The sequence below is a fragment of the Rattus norvegicus genome, chromosome 7 (genome assembly GCF_021556685.1).
Source record: "Rattus norvegicus strain SHRSP/BbbUtx chromosome 7, alternate assembly SHRSP_T2T, whole genome shotgun sequence".
Taxonomy (NCBI): Eukaryota; Metazoa; Chordata; class Mammalia; order Rodentia; family Muridae; genus Rattus; species Rattus norvegicus.
Genome location: NC_141540.1, coordinates 136,899,933 through 136,920,588, shown reverse-complemented (window position 1 = coordinate 136,920,588; position 20,656 = coordinate 136,899,933). Strand labels below are relative to the sequence as shown.

The 20,656-nt window shown below is 43.9% G+C and overlaps 2 long non-coding RNA genes across 5 annotated transcripts; one reads left to right on the top strand and one right to left on the bottom strand.

Annotated features, from left to right (window-relative positions):
* Positions 1-4,869: 4,869 nt before the first annotated feature.
* On the bottom strand, positions 4,870-17,055 carry LOC102549313 (uncharacterized). 3 transcript variants are annotated; one of them, XR_015625930.1, is made up of 2 exons: positions 16,939-17,055; positions 4,870-6,165 (listed from the first exon to the last, which is right to left on the bottom strand). It is a non-coding gene; the product is annotated as an uncharacterized LOC102549313 (long non-coding RNA). The 3 variants fall into 3 exon arrangements; XR_015625928.1 differs by lacking the exon at positions 4,870-6,165 and adding an exon at positions 10,008-11,693 and having other exon boundaries at positions 16,939-17,027; XR_015625929.1 differs by lacking the exon at positions 4,870-6,165 and adding an exon at positions 10,008-10,468 and having other exon boundaries at positions 16,939-17,027.
* On the top strand, positions 13,886-18,519 carry LOC102549406 (uncharacterized). Of its 2 annotated transcripts, XR_015625932.1 has the most exons (5): positions 13,886-14,017; positions 14,101-14,212; positions 16,303-16,375; positions 16,829-17,058; positions 18,282-18,519. It is a non-coding gene; the product is annotated as an uncharacterized LOC102549406 (long non-coding RNA). The 2 variants fall into 2 exon arrangements; XR_015625931.1 differs by having other exon boundaries at positions 14,015-14,212.
* The last annotated feature ends 2,137 nt before the right edge of the window (positions 18,520-20,656 follow it).

Below are 20,656 nucleotides of genomic sequence, written 5' to 3'. Positions count from 1 at the left end.
CATGTAGCACAAAATAAAAGATAACCAGTACACAAAGATGATTAAGCCCTTAAACCAAACCCCTGTATTAAACAAGACAGAAAAAGATCCACAGTGGGTCCAGATGGCAGAGTGACCAGCCACAAACTTTAAACTATCCATACTTGTTCTGTGTCAGGATAACAAGGTGAAGAATTATAAATGGTCTAATAAAAAAATTAAAAAACTAAGCTTTCAATAAATGTGTTGGGTTATAGATATAGATAAAGACAGGATTGAAAGATGGGACTGAGGACAATATCTGGAATTATCTTTGAGGAAAATAAGAGCAAATACACATAATATAGTTAGAAAAGCATATATATATACATATATATATATAAAATGATTAATGAGCAAATAGAGATCATGTCTTACTGAAGGTTTCTGTTGTTGTGAGGAAACACCATCACCAAAAAGACAAAAAAAATCCCCAAAAAACAAAACAAAAACAAACAAACAAAAACTCTTAGGGAAGAAAGGGTTTATAGGTTTATTTTATCTTACAACTTGTGGTCCATCACCTAAGAAAATCAGGGCAGGAGCTCAAGGCAGGAGCCTGGAGGCAGGAGCTGATGCAGAGGCTGTGGAAGGGTGCTCCTTAATGTCTTGGTTCTCATAACTTATTCAGCCGCTTTCTTAATCCAGCCAGGACACCTACCAACCCAGGGACGGCCCCACCCACAATGGTCTGGACCCTCCTGCATTACTAACTAATTGAGAAAATGTACCACAGGCTTGGCCACAGGCCTAGCGATGGGGACATTTCTCAGTGTGTCCTCTCTCTTCTATACGTGCCAACTTGACAAAACACTAGCTAGGAGTATGAGCCAAAAATAATATTTGAAGACAAAATGGCTGGTGAGTGTACGAAACCGTTAACGTAAGCCAGGCAACAATTCTGAGGAGAACTGGAGCCAAGGACAGAGGAGGTGGAGCAGGAGAGTCAAACATAAGACATTTGTCAAACGTGGATCCCTCCCACACATTGCAAAGGTGAAAATCCTCTTAGTGGTCCAGCTGTGGCTGCTACTTACAGCTCTCCACTTCTTTCGTGATTTTGAATTTGGGGTTTATTATCGTCTTTGAATTTTGTAGGTGAACGTCTTTGCTCTTACCAAAAGAAAGTAGCTTTTTCTTTTTTCTAGTAGGAATTGGCAGAGTTGTTCAAAGATCAGGGAGTGATTCCAACGCTGGAGGGAAAATGCTGAAAAAGGCCTAGTGGGAGTTCCTGAGGAAGGTTGGGGGCCAGCCTGGACTACATGATGAGACCCATCTCAAAATAAACACGTGTACAAGTAAACCAAACTAGCCCCACTTTGAGCGAAGTCAAGGGTGAAAGCTGCCCTCCGCTCCAGCCTGACTGCCCACAGTAATCATCCACCCCCAATTTCAGGAATTTTGAGAGAGAAGTTTTAATAAAAAATGCTGTCCCAATATTTATAAAGAGTATACAGCTAAGTGTAGCCAAGAACATCGGTTTTAAGAATGAAAACCTAATTTATACTGATCTTTTGCAAGAATCCATAGTGAATTTAAAAGTCAGTTCCTTGTTGGCCTGAGAAAGCGGCAAACACTAGCACCCATAGGTGGGTAGAGGCTACCATAGGTAGCTTACCATACATAGCCTGTTTGGTTATAACTTACTGAACGGGCAGGCTGGGGGAATGCACTATGACTGGAGCAAAGCGGCTGCCAGGTCTTCTGGGTATTATGGAAGACAAGGCTTTAAGAAGGTCTAGAAGGGGGGTTGGGGATTTAGCTCAGTGGTAGAGCGCTTGCCTAGCAAGCACAAGGCCCTGGTTTCGGTCCCCAGCTCCGGGGGAAAAAAAAAAAAAAAGAAGGTCTAGAAGGTCGATTCACAGTGGGATAATGGTCAGTATCTCAGGGTCTACTGATTAGTGGTTATTAGTAGGCAAAACGCTTAGATACATTTAGCTGCTGCTTCAGTGACAGCTTGAGGTGCGTGAGACGGCTTTAGTGGGTGAAGGGCTTGTGGCTCAAGCATGCCAACCTGAGTTCAGTTTCCAGAAACTACATAAGGTAGAAAAGAGAGACCACTTCGTAAAATTTCCTAGTTCTTACACACACACACACACACACACACACACACACACACACACACACCATACACACACACACACACACACACACACACACGGCATTCATGACCTCTGTGGGCACTGCACACACATGGTACAGCCATACATGCAAGCAAGACACGCATACACATTAAATTGAACTAATTCAACTATATATTATGGTGGGGAGTCAGTTGAATGTAAGTTTATATGGAAAAAGAAAGGAAGGCCTAGAAATTTTAGTGGAAAGTAACGAGGCCATGATCGAGCTACAGGGTTTGTCCCCCAGATACCCTCAACCAAACAAAAGAACCTAGGAAGAAAAGAAAAAGACCTCATGTCCTTAGGCAAGACTGAGAAAATGTGTTCCTTGTCTTCATAGGGGATGTGTTTGTAGAAGGTACACAGTTTTATGTTATAGGGGAGAAACACTGTGCAGACTATCAGAATCCACAAACATCACCACTCTTGGTGAATATTTGTTTAGTGAATTAAGCACCTAAGAGGAACATAATTGTGGTCGTTGCCATTCTGCAAGGACTTGAAATTCACTGGAGTTGGGGGTGGCAGAATGGTCGTTCCCTTCCTGACATCAGAGAAGAATTTCCCTCATTATTTAGAGGCCTCCAGGTGTGTGTGTGCATGTGTGTGTATGTGTGTGCATGTATGTGTGTATGTGTGTATATGGGTATGTGTATGTGTGAGTGTATGTGTGTGCATGCATGTGTATGTATGTGTGTGCATGTATGTATGTGTGTGCATGTGTGCATGTATTATGTGCATGCGTGTGCATGTATGCATGTGCATGTGTGTATGTGTGTGCATGTATGTGTATATGTGTGTATACGTATGTGTATGTGTATGTGTGAGTGTATGTGAGTATGTGTGCATGTGTGTATGTGTGTTCATGTATGTGTGTGCATGTGTGTGTATGTGTGTGCATGTGTGTATGTGTGTGCATGTGTGTATGTGTGTATATGTGTGCATGTGTGTGTGCATGTGTGTGCATGTGTGTATGTGTGTTCATGCATGTGTGTGCATGTGTGTGTATGTGTGTGCATGTGTGTATGTGTGTGCATGTGTGTATGTGTGTATATGTGTGTATGTGTGTATGTGTGTGTATGTCCGTGTATGTGTATGTGTGACTGTATGTGAGTGTGTGTATGTGTGAAGGGGTGGGGTGTGATTAATCGATCTACCATTTTCTTGCTCAGGGAATTAGTCTTGCCAGGAGATAAGGGAGCACAGGTGCGGTTCTGAAGCGAGGCGTGCCTTGGCACACCCTGAACGCATCTGCCTTCACTGATTTCTGCAAACCCGACAATGCTCTAAGTAGTAAGAGTTAAACAGAAACCTCTTTGTCCTCCTCCTTGTGCATTTTGCAAGGCAGTAGGCACCATTATTGGTGATTGACGAGTTTGAGAGCAAGTGTTCCTCCTCCTGTGGACCTGGCCAGCAGCTTGCTTTCCTCAGAGGGCCCTTTAACACCGCCCACTAACAGTGGGGCTAGTATTGTTTACTCAGGACGTTAGGTCATGATGGAGGCCGCTTGTAAACTCAGCTCTATGGCCTGCCTGTAACCAGTCACACAGCTTTCCGGAGACAAGATCAGTTAGGATATCAAACATTTAAAGTGAAAATACCTATGTGTGCCCGTGCCAGTTTTTCTTAAGGCCACTGATCGTGAGATCACAGATACAGCTCTCGACGTGAAGGAACTTCAGAGATGATTGTTTCCCGTGGCTCCGTTAAAAGAAAAGCAGTTTGTACACGGCTGAAGGGATTCATCGCCAGCCTCAGACCATAGTCTTTATCCATTTTTACAGTGTATAGGAACGGGCACTACTCGTTTTGATTTTCTTTTTCCCTTTGTAACAAAATTTACTTTACTTTAATATTAGATTTTCCATCACAATGCTTCATGGTGGAATCTCATTCATACACATTATTACACTTTATTCTAAAATCTCCTCTGCCTTCTTGCTCCTCCCCGCCCCTGTCGGGTCTCTTCCTTCCGCTAAATAGCGCCTCCTCTGATTCCGTGGCGCGTGTATCGCCTTCTCCCTGTCCCCTAACAGCTCACTCTCCTTTCTCACGGTCCCCAGTCTAACTTTTGTATGCGAGTGAATTTAAATGCAGAGAGAAATTAAATAGAAGAGAAAACACGCAATGTTTGTCTTTCTGACTCTGGCTCGTCTCTTTCAACATAATTATCCCCTGATTCATTTATCTCCCTGAAAATGCTACAATTTCATTTTCTATGCAGCCGAATAAAATCCCATCATATACGTACCCCGGAGTTTTTATCTATTCATCTGTCCGTCGATACCTAAGCTGGCTCCTACTTCCTGATTCCTAGGCTGGTATCCTAGTTATTGTGAATAAAGCACCAACACACATGGTTACACAGGTACCCGTGTTAGAGTCCTTCAGACATAGCCCAGGAATTGTACACTTAGGTGACATGCTATGTGTGTTTTTTTTTTTTTTTTTTTTTAGAAAACTTCTTATTGCTTTTCCTAGTGGCTATACCAGTTTATACGTCTGTCAGCAGCGAATACAGTTTCCTCTCTACCCACAACTCCCTCAGTCTCCAGCAGTTTATTTTCGCGATGACGGCCATTCCGACTGGGGTGAGATAGAATCTCAGTACCATTTTAATTTGCATTTCCCCGATAGCTAAGGACGGGGAACAGTTTTTCAAATATTCGCTGCTTATCTGTATTTCTTCTGGAAGCCTGTCTATTAAGTTTGTTCAAAGACACATTGATTGGTGGCTCTTGATATTTAATTTCTTCAGTTCTTTATCCTAGATATTAAATTCTAGACATTTTGCAATTAGTATTCTAGATATCAATCCCCTGTCGGGAATGTAGTTGGCGAAGATTCTTTCCCCATAGTCTACGTTGAGGTTTCCATTGCTGGTGAAGAGACGCCATGACTCTTATAAAGGATAGCATTTAGTTGGGGCTAGCTTACAGTTCAGAGGCTTATCCTATTATCATCATGGAAGGAAACATGGCAACGTGCAGGAAGACATGGTACTGGAGAGGTAGTTGTGAGTTCTACATCTGGATCTGCAGACACCGGGAAGAAAATGAGACACTGGGCGTGGATTGAGTGTGAGATGTCAAAGTCAGCTCCCAGTCACGTACTTCCTCCATCTAGGCCACACCCACCCCAACAAGGCCATGCCCTCTCTACCTAGACCACACCCTCTCTAACAGGGACACACCCATTCCAACAAGGCCACACCTCCTAATAGTCTCATTCGCTATGAGCCTCTTTTCCTCTAGAAGCCTCAAAGCTTCAGGTTCCACATGAAGGTCTATTGACGTATTGGACATTACTTCCTGCCTCAGCAATGGACTGTCAGATCATTATTATAACTAATCATCAGAATGTTCTGGATGGCCTTAAGGCATCGAAGGCTTCCTGACCTTCACGTTTTGGGCAGGTGTGTAAGGACACGCGTTTACGAATAGAAATGTTCTTTATCCAAGGTGAGAAATACAAATCTGTCTTCATTCTGTCACATGTGGAAGTTTTTCCTCCACACCCTAGGTTGAAGATGCTGTCTTTCCTCCCGGCTCGTTTTGATACCTTTGTATTAGGCAGCTTTCGCTGTGGGTTGGCTCTCGGTCTTCTGTTGTATTCCATTGATCTACATGTCTTGTTTTGTGCCAGCACTCCATTAATTTTCTTCTTCAGTATAATTTGACCTCACGTAGAGTTTTGAGGGTCCAGTCCATTGTTAATTAGAACTTCCTGTTTATTCTTTTGGTTAATCAGGATAGGGGCCTTGCAGTTTTGATTACTTCTTTTCGAAGAACCAACTCCTTGATTGATTGATTGATACTTAAATCTCCATTTCATTAATAACTGCTATGGTTGTTTTAATTTTCTGTTTTACTTTCTTTTTCCTCTGTTTTGCGGCTGGTTTGTACTCGTTTGTCTGAGATTTTGAAGTACATCATTAGGTTATTTGTTTAACATCACTCTGACTTTTTTTTTGCTCCCTTTTTGTCTTTCTTCTGCTTTCTTTTTGGTGATCCTCTTCCATGACCTGTGTGAGAGAGACTCACGTAAGAAATGCAGATGAAGCACCAATACCAGCACATAAACCACACCTACAGAGCACACGGCCCCTCGACTGTTGGGCATTGGAACACAAACACCAGAAACGCCTCACATGGGCATATTCCCCATCAGGTCCTGTCACAGGACACTGTCCTACTCACCCACTGACCAACAGTCACATGACCAACAGTACCAGCCACACAGGCTGGGGCCACTTATAAGCAGAATCAAAAATAAGGTTTAGGGCTGGAGAGACGGCTCAGAGGTTAAGAGCACTGATCACTCTTCCAGAGGTTCTGAACTCAATTCCCTGCAACCACATGGTGGCTCACAACCATCTATAGTGAGATCTGATGCCCTCTTCTGGTGTGTCTGAAGACAGCTACAGTGTACTTATATATGATAAATAAATATATATTTTAAAAAAGGTTTAGACATATCAGAGTCTCCTTAGAGAACTGAGATATTGTTAGAGACCCCACAGGATGCTGGGGAAACGGGAACAGGATGTGGATGTGACATGTCACTCAGGACTAGGTCACCCTGTTAAGGGGTCACCAAGGCAACCAGTCACTCTCTGTTGTATTGTTTCTTCAAAGTTTCTGCTTGCTTTCAGTTTCCTTCCCCTTTTCCCCCCTTGGTTTTTTCTTCGCCTTGTTTCAAACATTCACTGAGGGTTACTTCTTCAACCTGTGTCTTAACAGTGAGCAATGCATGCACAGAGGAATCCTTTTTTTTTTTTTTCTTTGCTTTTTGTGGTGTTTGCATTGGGCTACCAGCTTTCCAGCTTCTTGAAACAGAAAAATCACTGGACCAAACCAGGCTTATTCTAGGGAGGGCGGCAGATGAGCCCGGCCTCCGTTGTCTGCTCTGTGAGCAGGTGCAGTCCTCCGGGAATGCAGGTATGCCGTAGCCTCGGAGATGAAGCTGCCAGGCCTGTGCCATCATTGCCAAGCATGTGATTCGAATCTCACAGGCAGACGCATGCTCTGGAGCATGCAGAGAATGCCTTGCCCACCTAACCTTGCCTGAGGCCTTCTGGGGCTGTTTGTTAACTCTAAGAACTGTTGCAATGCATTCTCCTCTTAGACGAGCCGGAGCTCTCTCCCCAAGATGCTAGTAAATCATGCTTTCATTTTCATTTCTTTTAGGAAGTTTAAACTTCCTCCCCGACTGCTTCCACAGCCAGTGGTCATGATTGTATGGTTTCTCTTGTGGTGGACTTTTAGTTTCACTTTAGTACAATCTGATAAGACGGAATAAATTATTTTTAGCTTTTTTTTTTTTTTTTTTTTTTTGTTAGGAGTCCCTTTCTGGCCTAGAACGAGGTGTATTTTAGGGACGATTCTATGGAGCGCTTGGAAGAATGTGCATGTTGTAGCTATTGCCTGTCTTATGCGTTACATATTTGTTAAGCCCGTTTTGAGCTACGGTGTAGTTTAATTTGAAGCTTCTTGTTGTTATCGTTGTTGTTGTTGTTATATTTTAGTTGGGTGATCTGCCTAAGGTGAGAGTGAAGTATTAAAATTACAATTACTAAATCAGGACTTAATCTGGCTTTTCATATTCGTTAAATGATGGTTCTATGAAATTGGGACTCCCAACATTTGATGGCTATTATTTATAATTGTATCTTTTGACTGATTGTTCCTTTCTTTTTTTTTTTTAATTCATCTGTGGTTGCCGTCTTTATTTCTTCTGACAGTTTTGTTTATAATATACTTTGTCAGATGTTAGAAAAGCTCGATGAGCTCATCTCGGGCTCCTGTTCATTTATAAATTATTTTATAGTCTCTGACTCTCAGCTTACTGGTGTCTTAGCCACTGAGGAATGTCTCTTGAAGAGAGCAGGTGACTGGATCTAGGTTTTTAATCTGGTCAGTCAGATTTTTGTTGGTTTGTTTGTTTGTTTTTTGTAAGTTGAAGTCATTTACGTTTTAGGGTGTTTTTGAGATAGATTTACTAATTCCTGTTATTTTCTTGGTTGAATTTCTACTTGGTCGGAATATTTGTCTCCTTTACTTTCCCCTCTATTAATATTAGAAGTTTTCTGGTTTATAATATCGGTCATGATAGATTTTCTTCTTTCTCTCCTTTATACATCTTTTCCCTTCATGAAGTTTTACTCTTCTCTATTCTCTGGCGACTAAGAGTATCTTCCATTGCACCCTGGGTATAGCATTGGAGTATTAGTTTCAGATTCTCTGCCGTCTAGGCATGGTGGCCATGAAACGCCTTGGTTTGAGTTTGCCCATTTTTCCCTTAATTTAGAAGTTAGCATCGCTATACACAGCAATATCTATTGGCAGGTCTTTGCCTACGGGTCTTGAAGTTTTTCCCTCTGTGTCCTTCAATGAGTTGAATTCATCTGCTTGTTTGTGTCTTCCCTGAGGTCGCAGATAGTTTTTACTACGACTTATTGAAGTCTTATTTAACTGTTTCCCTCTTTTGGCATCTTGGAGTCGGTACCACGATGACTTGGATTTGGTACCACGATGACTCGGAGTCAGAACCACGATGACTCCGAGTTGGTATCACGATGATTTGGAGTCGGTATCACGATGACTCGGAGCGTTCCTGTTGGCTTGCTTTCCTTGTTTCCTATGTTTGTATGCCTGTGATTTGAGTGACTGCTGCCGTGGATGTCCTTCTGGCTTCACTTGGGGATTTTCCTATGAGCAGCCATCTGTTGAGGGCACAGTTACCTGGTACTGCTCAGAGAGATGAAACAAGCTACTGTTACCAGGGAAACCTCAAGCTGTAAAAGACATAGGAATACAGTTAAATCAATCAAGGCCCACTAATACACAAGCAATCAGCATAAAATAAAAAATGACAAAGGAAGTGTAGGATGTCCTATAAAGTTAAAAATTATGAGGCTGGCGATAGGTCAGCAGTTAAGAGCATGCACTGCTTTTGCAGAGGACCTGAGTTCAGTCAGTCCCCAGGTCCTGTATTGGATGACTCAAAACCACCAGCTCTAAGGAGATCTGATGCCTCTGGCTTCAGTGGGCACCTGCACTCATGTGCATATGCCCCTCCCCCAATATCCTCTGTACTGGCTGGTTTTGTGTGTCAACTTGACACAAGCTGGAGTTCTCACAGAGAAAGGAGCCTCAGTTGAGGAAATGCCTCCATGAGATCCAGCTGTAAGGCATGTTCTCACTTAGTGATCAAGCAGGGAGGGCCCAGCCCATTGTGAGTGGGGCCATCCCTGGGCTGGTGGTCTTGGATTCTATAAGAGAGCAAGCTGAGCAAGCCAGGGGAAGCAAGCCAGTAAGAATCATTCCTCCATGACCTCTGCATCAGCTCCTGCTTCCTGACCTGCTTGAGTTCCAGTCCTGACTTCCTTTGGTGATGAACAGCAATGTGGAAGTGTAAGCTGAATAAACCCTTTCCTCCCCGACTTGTTTCTTGGTCATGAAGTTTTGCAGGAATAGAAACCCTGACTAAGACACCCCCAAAGTACGCCCCTCCCTCAATACCCATAAGGCAAGGTAAAGTATTTTTAAAAGGTTAAAAATTATGGTAAAGGTGGGGAAAGGAAGTGGAAGAGATAAACAGAATGTGTTACAGGAGATCAAGGTTAAATAAATGAAAAGAAGGGGGTCTCTATCACATTCCTCTAATGTGATAGAGTAAGATAAAAAAACAAGAGAGTCAGCGGTGGTGATGTGCACAGCTCGATCCTAGTACTCGAGAAGCAGAGGCAGGTAGATCTCTGTGAGATCCAGGCCAGCCTCGGCTAACAAAACAAGTTCCAAGCCAGTCAGGAACTAGTGTCTGGTTTCCAGTGTCTCGGAAAAAAAAATAAAAGAAACCAAATAATTAAATCTCGAAAACAAGCTTTATAACAAAACAATCAGATAAATTTAAAGAAAATACATAATACAAACATGAGGGTTTTGTCAATGTTAATTTTAATATGAATGTATGTGTTTAATTAATGCAGTGGCTGTTTTTCTTTATCCTAGCTAGCTTAGCTAGCTCTCCAAAAATGACACAGAGAGACCGAAAATTACGTCAGGCTTTGGCAGGATACCTGGGCAGTATTGATCTATCTTAAATCTCTAATCTAATATTGCTACCTCCCACCAGTCAAAATCCCCATCATAGAAAGGACCTATTCAGGGTCTTCCATGGTCCTGCTGAACTCTCATGATGTCTCCTCAGAGGCTGTCCTCGTGGTGTGGCTCTGCCTTTCTTCCTCTTCTCGTTCCAACTCCCACGGCTGGTGGAAGTTCTGCCCTATTCTCTCTTCTGCCCAGCCATCGGCTGATCGGCTTTTACTGACAACACAGAATAAATGGTGAGCGTTGTTTATATGAACTCAAGACAGGAGATTCTGGACGTAGGCGTTACAACGCTGTGTCCAGATGGAAACAAGATACGAGGTTGGAGAAATCAGCATTTGATTAGCACAAGGGCTATCTTAACCACCGATCACAAAAACATTATTCGTACAAGATTGTTTTCTTAAATAAGGCAATCAGTAGCTAGAAGGCTCACCCCTGCTGACACATGTCCGTGGTGCTAGAATACACTCTGCGTGCTACCAGAGAAGAAAGGTGACCCTCACTATTGCCCAGCTACAAACCCTGGAAGCTACCACAGTGACCGGCCTGAGAGGAATACCAGTGCAGCAGCGTCACAAACATCATGGAAGCAACCAACCACTTTCTGGTTGGCTTCAAGGCTCACTCCATGACACGAGACTCCTATTTGACACTGCTAAAGTGTCCAAGGACCTGAGACTAGATAAGTCTTGGACTTTGGAGAAAACGGAATACTATTTTTCTGCTAAAGTGATGAAATGACTCCTAACAGAATACCTCGCTATTCCTATCAGAGAAGCTTCTGTCTGCAGCAGACAGAAATCAACACAGAGACCCTGTTGTGAATGGAAATGGCCCCCGTAGGCTCACAGATGTGAATGCTTGGTTACCAGTATTGAAAGGATGAAAAAGTGTGCCCTTGTTGGAGGAAGTGTGTCACTGTGGGAGCGGGAGGGGTTTCAAAAAACCCATTCCAAGTCCAGGGGCTCTCCCTTCCTGCTGCCTGTGGATCTGGATGCTGAGAAATCTCTGATGCTTCTCCAGCACCGTGTCTACATGTTGTCTACCATGTTGACAATAGCCTAAACCTCTAAAACTGTGAGAAAACCCCAAACCAAGTATTTATTTCCTTCATAGGAGTTTCTTTGGTCATGGTTTCTCTTCATAGCAATAGAACAGTAGACTAAGAAAGAACCACAGTTGAACAATGTACGCAGAGGGAGGGACTTTGGAACACTGGGTCCTAAAAGACTCAATGCTCAGGGTCTGCGTAGACGAGGAGACAGACAGCTCGCAAGAGCCAGAGGTGATGGATGACTCCGAGGAAATGGTGGCTTCTAGCAGGACGGATGCACATACAAACTCACAGAGACCATGGCAGCGAACACAAAACCTTCTCAGTTTCAAGATGTGCGTGGCTCCAGCAGTGAGTAGGGAGAGTGGACATGGAGTCCCGCCCCTAAACAAGAAGTTATTTGCAACTGATAACTGAGAGACTGGATCTTGGGTTTAGACTCCGTCTTAAAGAACTTGACCTAAGGTTGAACTCGAGTTAACTGACAAGCCGGCGCTTAGCACCAGTTTCCAGGCTACTCCACAACAAACGTGTGTCTAGCACCAGTTTCCAGGTTACAGGCCCGCCCCCCCCCCCCCGCACGTCACTTCCTAGCAACCACCAACCAGGAGGAAAGCAGAAGTTAAGTTTATGATCTGTCTTCCATCCCCAGCCAATGATGCTAAAGGGCAACAAAATTCTGTAATTGTGCTCCTCCGTCAGATGTGTGCCAGGCTGGGGACCCCCTCATTTACTTGCCATATCCTATAAAACCTCGTCCCGCCGAGAGCTTGGGGCTTCATCCCCGTGTTTGGCTGTGTCAGAGATGGCAGAGTGGCCTAAGCTGGGAGCTTGCAAAAAAGACCCTGGTGTGACTGCATCGGAATCAGCTCCTTGGTGGTCTTTTGGGGTTCATGAAACAGGCCCAGCAGTGACCTCTGGCGAAGGGAAAATCAGCTGTGGTGGCTGTTACCGCCTGTCAACTTGACTGCATCTGGAATTAATTAAAACCCAAGCATCTGGGTACACCGTCGAGGGATTTTTTTTTTTCTTAATTAAATCATTTGAATGGGAAGATCCACCTTAAATTCTGGTCTTTTGAGGCAGGAAGATCCACCTTAAATCTGGGCCACACCTTAAGCTGGCAGAAGCTGGCAGCCTATGTAAAGAACAGAAGAAGAAAGCTCCTATTGTTTGCTTGTTTGCTGTGGCTGACCAACCAGCCCATTCCTTCACTGGCTAAGGCTCCAGTTCTCCAGCATTCTGAAGTCAGTAGACCGAAGACCGGCTGAGGCATCCAGCCTTTCGGACCGAACAACCACTGGATTTTGGGCTTCCTATTGGACCACATGCATATATACATATACACATACACATACACATACACATACACATACACATACACATACACATACACATACACATACACATACACATACACATACATATACATCATGTACATATACATATACATAGCATATACATATATGTGTGTGTATGTATATATATATATGACTATATTACTAGTTCTCTTCCTCTGGAGAACTCTGCTTCATATGTCAGCTTTCTCCAATGGAATCTATCTGGGCATATCGGTCACACTCCAGGACAGACCCCAAGCCTCAGAGTAGTTGGCCCACACAACATGAACTCAAGGATATTTTTGTGGACGCTTAGTTTCATTTTGCTGTGCTTTGCTTCGCAGTTTTTTTCCATCTTTTAGTTCTTTGCTTGCTTGTTTTGATTTTCTGTTTTTGTGTCTTTGTGGATTCTTTTTGTGTGTCTCTTGATTTTTATTTGTTGGAAGAGAAAGAGCATAAAGTTAGGTGGGAAGGGACCTGGGGAGCCGCTTTAAGGAGGTGGGGGACGGGAAACAGTAAAAAAATTAATAAAAAAATAAGGCCACCAAAATACTACTAAAAGTATCGTGGAATAAAAAGGGGGAAAGGGGGGTTGGGGATTTAGCTCAGCGGTAGAGCGCTTGCCTAGAGAGTGCAAGGCCCTGGGTTCGGTCCCCAGCTCCGGAAAAAAAAAAAAGAAAAAAAGAAAAATGTTGTAATTAATTAATTAATTTGGGGCTGGGGATTTAGCTCAGTGGTAGAGCGCTTACCTAGAAGCGCAAGGCCCTGGGTTCGGTCCCCAGCTCCGAAAAAAAAAGAACCAAAAAAAAAAAGGGGGGGGGAAGGAACGGTAGTAAAAAAAAAAGGAATAAAATAGGTAGAAGAAGAAATAAAAGGAAGTAAAGATTGCCCTATCATGTAAACAAAGTAATCAGATCAATGAACTAAGAGATAAAAACATAATTTTAAAAATATGCTAAACTAAGCATGTTTGTAAAATACAGGAGAGAGAGAGAGAGAAAGAGAGAGAGAGAGAGAGAGAGAGAGAGAGAGAGAGAGAGAGAGAGAGAGAGAGAGAGAGAGGAGATGAAGAAGCACACAGGGTCTAACGGGAGAAATAAAGATTAAATGCTGGGACAGAGTTTTCTGCATCTCCTAATACTGGAGGCTGACAGCCAATGTACTGGGGAAGAGGGGTATCACGTGACCTGCCTGACTCCCGCCTCTTCTATGGTTTAGCCTGGTGTCCAGCGTATTGGACAAGTATCTGGTGACACCCTGAGTTGTCCTCTCGCAGATATCTTCCTGTATTTGGGTAACAAGTTCCTCATCTTTGCCGTCTGTGGGCAGGGCAGCTTCTGTCTTCCTCCCAGGGTTGTTCCGCACAGAGTGAGTGGCATAGCTGGGCCCGTTCCCGTGCACACGCCTTGGGGAATATCGAGTAGAAATCACAACACAACGCTCTGTTGCAGGCAGAGGAGCTATATTTGTACTGAGGAGATGTGCTAACCTCCGCGCTGGAGGGATGAGGCAGTGGATGTCAAGGACTCAGCCAACACTTCTTCTAACAGCAGTGAGCCGCAGGTTGGTCCACACACTGACCTCAGACCCAGGGCTATCCAGATTGTTTCCGATGGATAACCCAGCCACCGAACATGAGACTATCTTTCCCTGCCTAAGGTTCCGGCTTCCTCCGCCCTTTGAATGGTCAGCCTGTGGTCCTCCCGCTTTCCACAGTTTCCTCCTGGGACAGCTCCCACTCTGTAGCTGTGGTCTGTTGGGTTCTGGCTTGTTTACTTGTGTTACTCTCTGTTCTCTGGATGCCGGTAAATTTAACAAAACAAAACAGGTTCCCTCTCAACACGGTGCTGCCTTCTGAGTCTTCTTGAGTTCTCTGAGTTGATCTGTTTCCCATCGCTGACCTGTCCTCTAGAAAAATATCACTGTCTCACCATAACCTGTATCTGGAGTTGAGCCTTATGCAGGCTCTGGCTTGTTGGGTGGGTAGGGCTGCTAATCTGTTTGTGCCAGAGCCCCGTCTGGCTTGCCTTAGAGAGAGAACATCTTGGTGCATCTTTTTGTCTCCTTTTTTTGGGCTTCGCCACGGTTGTGAATTTCTGAAGAGCCCTTTTCTTCCTGTCTTTGGAGTGGCTGCTATGTTTCTTTTGTTCTGAGTCACACGGAGAGGAAGCATCAAGCCTAATAAGGAAGCCTGTTTATTTTCTTTAAAACCGCTTACCCGTCTTATAAGAAACACGACCTGGAAACAGTAATTGTTTTTAAACATAAATCCTATTCTCAAAGAGCTTTCGAGACTCATAAACCTGGAGGTTTTATGGGGTGTCTGATGTCAGAAAACAGAGCTATGTGAGACACTCAGCTACCAGTGAAATGTGTTTTTCCCACTTGTAAGCAGAGTTGTGAAAGGTATCTAAAAATGTAGTCACACGCCTTAGAAGTAAGCAGTTCTGAATAGGGTTAACATCTAGACTTAAAAGTTATGCTTGGATGATGGAGAGACGGCTCAGTGGTTAAGAGCACTCCAGGTTCTGTTCCCAGCACCCACAACCTGTAACCCCAGTTCCAGAGAATCTGACGCCCTCTCTTCTGGCTTCTATGGACATTTCACATATGTGGTACACAGACATACACCTCCAGGCAAAACAACCATACATATAAAAAATACTTAAGAAATGTTTAAGAATTTAAATTTTAAAGATTATTTTAAGAATATCTAAGAATTCAATTATTTAAGAAATTAAACATTTTAAAGCAGTTAAGGAAATGTTTTGTTTAGAATTTATAACAATAAAAAAAAGTTGCCCATGTTGTCCAGGAGTAGTAAAAGCACCATTTCTTTTCTTCCTTAAACTCACTCTCAAGTTCAGAAAGTTCACCAGATAGGAAAGAATTAAATAGAACAAGAAAGCATCAAGTTATAAACAAACAAACAAACAAACAAACAAGCAAACAACAAACAAAAAAGGAGGCAGGGCTGGGGGCAGAGGGTTTGGAAAAAAGTAATAATAGTTTACACTAGAAACCAGGACAGTGGGAGAGACAGGGTGCTTCTCAGGGCGAAACAGAATTTGATGTCTAATGTTTCTTGACTGTGATCTGAACAGATTGTCTTTGATTGTAACTAAAAGGGTTGGTCTTTTATTTTTTGGTTTTGTTTTTATATTAAAATACCAGGTCCTGTCCTGGAGACAGGAAAGTGAACATTCTTTGGGATGTGAGAAATTCAGGGAGACCTCACGGAAGCATTAGATACCTAGCATTCCAGGTCCCCCTTCCCCTCCCCCTCCCCTTCTTCCCTCTCCCTCCCTCTCCTTCTGTCCCTCTTTCTCCTTTCTCCCTTCTTCCCCCTCTTTCTCTGAAAATCCCATAGTACTCACTATTTCATAGGACAAATACAACCAATGTTTGCGTAGGATTATCTCCAGGTACTATGGATCATGATATACATAAAAGAAACAACTTTTGAGTATGCATTTGGGTCTCATCCAAAATATATCATTAGACACTATGCTAATAACTCCAAATCTAAATTTAAAAAAATCTAAACCCAAAACACTTCTCTCTCGAACATCTTAGATAAGGGGATTTTTTTTTTTAACCTGTATGCTCTGCCTGCACATTTTAATACTGACTTTCAATTATTTATCTTTCAGTGTTTTCTTATTCCTGTTTGCACTGAACAGCCCGGCCTCCTGCATTTTCCTACCAGGGATTATTGCCAGGCAGGTAGGTGTGGGAAGGGCCTGGCTGGAAGCTACTGGAAGACAGGTTGCTTCTCTTCTATCTCGTTTTAGAAATCGTGCTGGTCTTGGCTACTGATAAGAGAGAAGGGATGCCTTGGAGGGAAGAAAGGAAAGAAAGAAAGAAAGAAAGAAAGAAAGAAAGAAAGAGAGAGAGAGAGAGAAAGAAAAGACAAGACAGAAAGAAAGAGAAAGGCAGGCAGGCAGGCAGGAAGGAAGAAAGGAAGGAAGGGAGATGGAAAGACCAGAAAGAGTGTGGGTCTCCAGGTTGAAGAGTAAGGAAGAAACACCATTTTGAATGTGTTGCCTCCACATACCATTAAGTACAAAACGAGCCATTGAGAGATATCACATAAAATGTCACAGGATGAAAAGAAAGTAGACAACTGCAGTAACGTTAGCATAAAAGGGATGACTAAAGTCTGCTTTCTTCTTCTAGAGGAGATCATCAAAAGACATGGCCAGTTTCCACCACAGAGCCAGGGCAAGCCAGAGACACCAGAAAGGAGGTGAAGCACAGGCCTGAACTAGGTCTGATGGAATGCTTACCTCAGAAGTAACCACCCAGGGTTCCTTTATCCAACTGGTGCAGCTGGCTGATTCAGTCTTCTCCCTCAAGAAACCGACCTACTGAAGATAGCAGGGAAGCATTGCAAGGAAATTATCAGGGTAGGGGAGGGAGACCGGTGGAGAAGGGGAAGGGAGGGGTGGGGGAGGGGTGAGGGCGGGGGAAGGAGAGAGGTTGGAGGCGGGGGAGGAGTAGGAGGAGGGAGAAGTAGTGGGGAGGCAGCAGGATGGAGAGGTCTGGAGGAGGGGTGGTTGGTCCAGCCCCAGCAACTGAGTTGACCTGAGGAAACAGTTTGAAACCCTCAGAGCAGGTAGGGACAGGTAAAGAAAGCCTGTTCTGAGAAAACACTGGGCAAGAGTAACCCTGGGAGAATCTGATAAGGACTAGGAACCTTTGAGCTGCCGAAGAACAGAGAAAGCATTTCCAAGGGCCCGGTGAGATCTGTGAGCTCTCGAATTCAGCTGTATACCCATAACCAGGTTTGAGAAAAGCTATGGCCTTCCTGTGGGGACAGCGCACACATGGAGAAAGGCAGCTGCCAGACAGACACGTGAAAAAATGTTCAGACGCACACATACTCCAAAGGAGATGCTCATGTGAACAATGGGATGCTTGTTTCAACTGAAATTAACTGAGAGAAAAAGAGGAGCCTTGCACTGGCTCGGGGTGTGTTGAAAGAAGCCCTGTGTGGGGCTGGAAGGCACAGAAACAGCCGGTTATGTGAAGCCTTGAGCAGACAGTGTGTGTCAGCAACTTTGCATTTGCTCATTCCCTTTGGCCCACGCGTTCCAAGCACCTCACCCAAAGAAATAGCTAGTGATGTAGAGAGCCGTGAATGCTAACATGGTGTTTACAGTGCTGTCCTTCGTAATGCCGGATAAGGTCAATGTCTGACAGTAATGACCAAAGGAATTGCTCCTTCCTGCAGTTTAGTCACCTGCAGCCGCTACAACTTCAATCTACAGAGTTTATAAACCGGAAACACTGATGTAGCCATGTTTAGCAGCATAAACATTTGTATCAATTACATGGAAAAAATGCAAAAAAAAAAAAAAGCTTGAAGCTACTGTATCAATATGTAACAGAGTTGTACAGTCTTGGGTTATAGGCATTTTTGCTTTTTTTTTTTTTCAAAAAAAATCTTTTTCTTAGTGTTCTTTTTAAGTTATCCAAATAAATTTAAAAATATATAAATGAGTGTTCTTGAAGTTTTTTTTTTAAAAAATTACTGTCTTTATTCATCAACTTCAGAGTCACCAGAGAAATCAGATGTAATTGACTTTTTACTTTATTCATTCATTTATTTGTTTGTTTATTTATTTAGGGTATGTGGGGTACACTCGGCATAGAATGTTCGTGGAAGTCAGAGGAACACTTGGGGAGTCAATGCCCTCCTTCTACCACATGACTACCAGGGACAGAATTCCAGCCCTCTGGCTTGGTGGTGAGGCCTTCATCTGCTGAATCATCTCCCCAGGGCCCTGATACAATGAGCTTTGTAGATACAATATTTTAAAATTCGAATTTGTTAGAAATTAGTAAATAAAGCTTGCTAAGAAGAATGTTGGCCTGTCCGAGAAGCTCGTGCCTCAGTCCCCAGAGCTTGTGACTATGCTAAGTCTCACAGCAAAGGGACGATGTTTCAGATGGAATTGGTGTTCCTAGCTGGGTTTTTATGCTGGTGCCAGTCCAATCCCGAAGATCCTGCTATATTAGAATGTGACGTGCCCCTCTTTTGATAGATTAGTGATGACTAGCACTTGGCCTGCAGCTGGTCACGCTGTTTTGGAAAGTGTGGATCCACTGACACATGGTGACTCGCTGGCTTATGTAGGTCACCAAGGGTCAGCCTGGATGGATATCTGGTTCCAGTCGGGGTCTCTGCTTGCTTTTGGTGCCCCGTGAGTGAGAAACCACGAATGAAGACAGAACCACCGCAGGTTGGCTTACTTTAGTGGCTGGACCTTCTTCACCGTAAAGGATTGCATACACTAAACCATACCTAAACAAGCCCCTCCTCCCTCAGAATAATCAGCATGGGGCCCAAGTAGAGAATGAAAACTAAAGAGAAAACCAGAGAGACACAGTGAGGTGAAAAAAAGGTGTGGTCCAGTATTGTTGGTTTTGAAGACGGAGTATATAGCCAGTAGCCAAGGACCGTGGGTGCCCGTGGATGCTAAAACTGACAGGAGACCGACGCCTTCCTTTTGACCTATCGAGGACCATTTTGGACTTTTGACCCTTAGCACTATATAAGGTTTGTGGGTTTTAACTCCCTTCATGTGGTGTATGTGTGTGTGTGTGTGTGTGTGTGTGTGTGTGTGTGTGTGCGTGTGCGCGCGCGCACACATGCACACATATAAGGGTTTACACACATGCCACAGTACACATGGAGGTCATAGGAGAACCTTGGGTGTCATCCTCACAGAATGCCTCATTTTACACAGGGTCATTTGTCACCACTGTGTAAACCAGGCTACCTGGCCCTTGAGCTTCCCATTTTGCCATAGGAGGCTGGGATCCCAGATGAGCACCACCTTATCTACCCTTATATGAGTTCTACCAATCCAAACTCAGATTCTCACGCCTCAGCAACAACTGCTTTACCCAGTGGTTCATCTCCCCAGGCGCATTTTTTTAACTACTACATTCTTTTTTTTTTTAAATATTTACTTTTCCATTTTATACTCTTGCTTTTTTTTTCTTTTTGTCTGCATGTAGGGTGTGTGTGTGTGTGTGTGTGTGTGTATGTGTGTGTGTGTGTGTGTGTGTAACATGTGTGTGTCTGCTACCATGGAGGCCAGAAGAGAGCATTATATTCCCTAGAAGCGGCATGAGGGACTATTGTGCCTGGAAAGGTTAATAACGCTGGGATTCTAGCTAACATCCAGAGTCCCAGGGAGGACTTGAGCCATCCCAACATCTACACTTGGCCCCCCCTTTATCACATGGGTCCTCTTCTGCCCTCGAAAAGACTTATCAATGCCGGCCCCTGCTCTTTGTGCTCAGGGGGTCGTCACAATTTCTGGGCCTTGTGCCAGCCTTTCCCTGAAGTAAGACATCCCTCCTTAAGTTATTCCTGTCAGATCAAAGCTGTGGTCCTCAGGGCTGTCCTGCCTCTAGTACAGTGTTGGAGCCACGCCCTTAGCCTTCCTCTGCTGGCCTGTGTTTCTGCAAGCTTAGAGCTAAGCTTAGAATTGCTGTACATAGACACCACAAACACTGTAGTATATCAGGAAAAAAAATGTATCCTTCAAAGGAATTGGACCCCAATAGCATTATGTGTCCTATTTAGTACTTTTGTGGCGGGCCAAGAGTTTGTCACTCCTGGAAAGGGATTTTAAAGGCTTCTGTGAAGAATGACCGGGTTGTGTGAAAGCAGCATGCACTGTCCGAGCAGACAGTGTCTGTACAACACAGCCACGCTCACTGTATTTCTACAGTGGAAGAATGCAAGACCTGGGAAGATCCACAAACCGGAATGCACAAGAGCCAGAGTTCAAGCCGAGCTCCGCCCTGCGTAGGGAAGTATTCTGACTCGGATGCTTAAAAGAGCAAGAACAAACGGAAGAGCACAGTCTCTGCCCGCAAGCGCTCAGGGCTGTTGATGGTGTCGAAAGCCTGCCTGTGAGTCCTCTATCTTCAGACCCAGGTTCCTTGTGTGACCATAGAAGTTGGCATATTGAACATCTTCCCTGA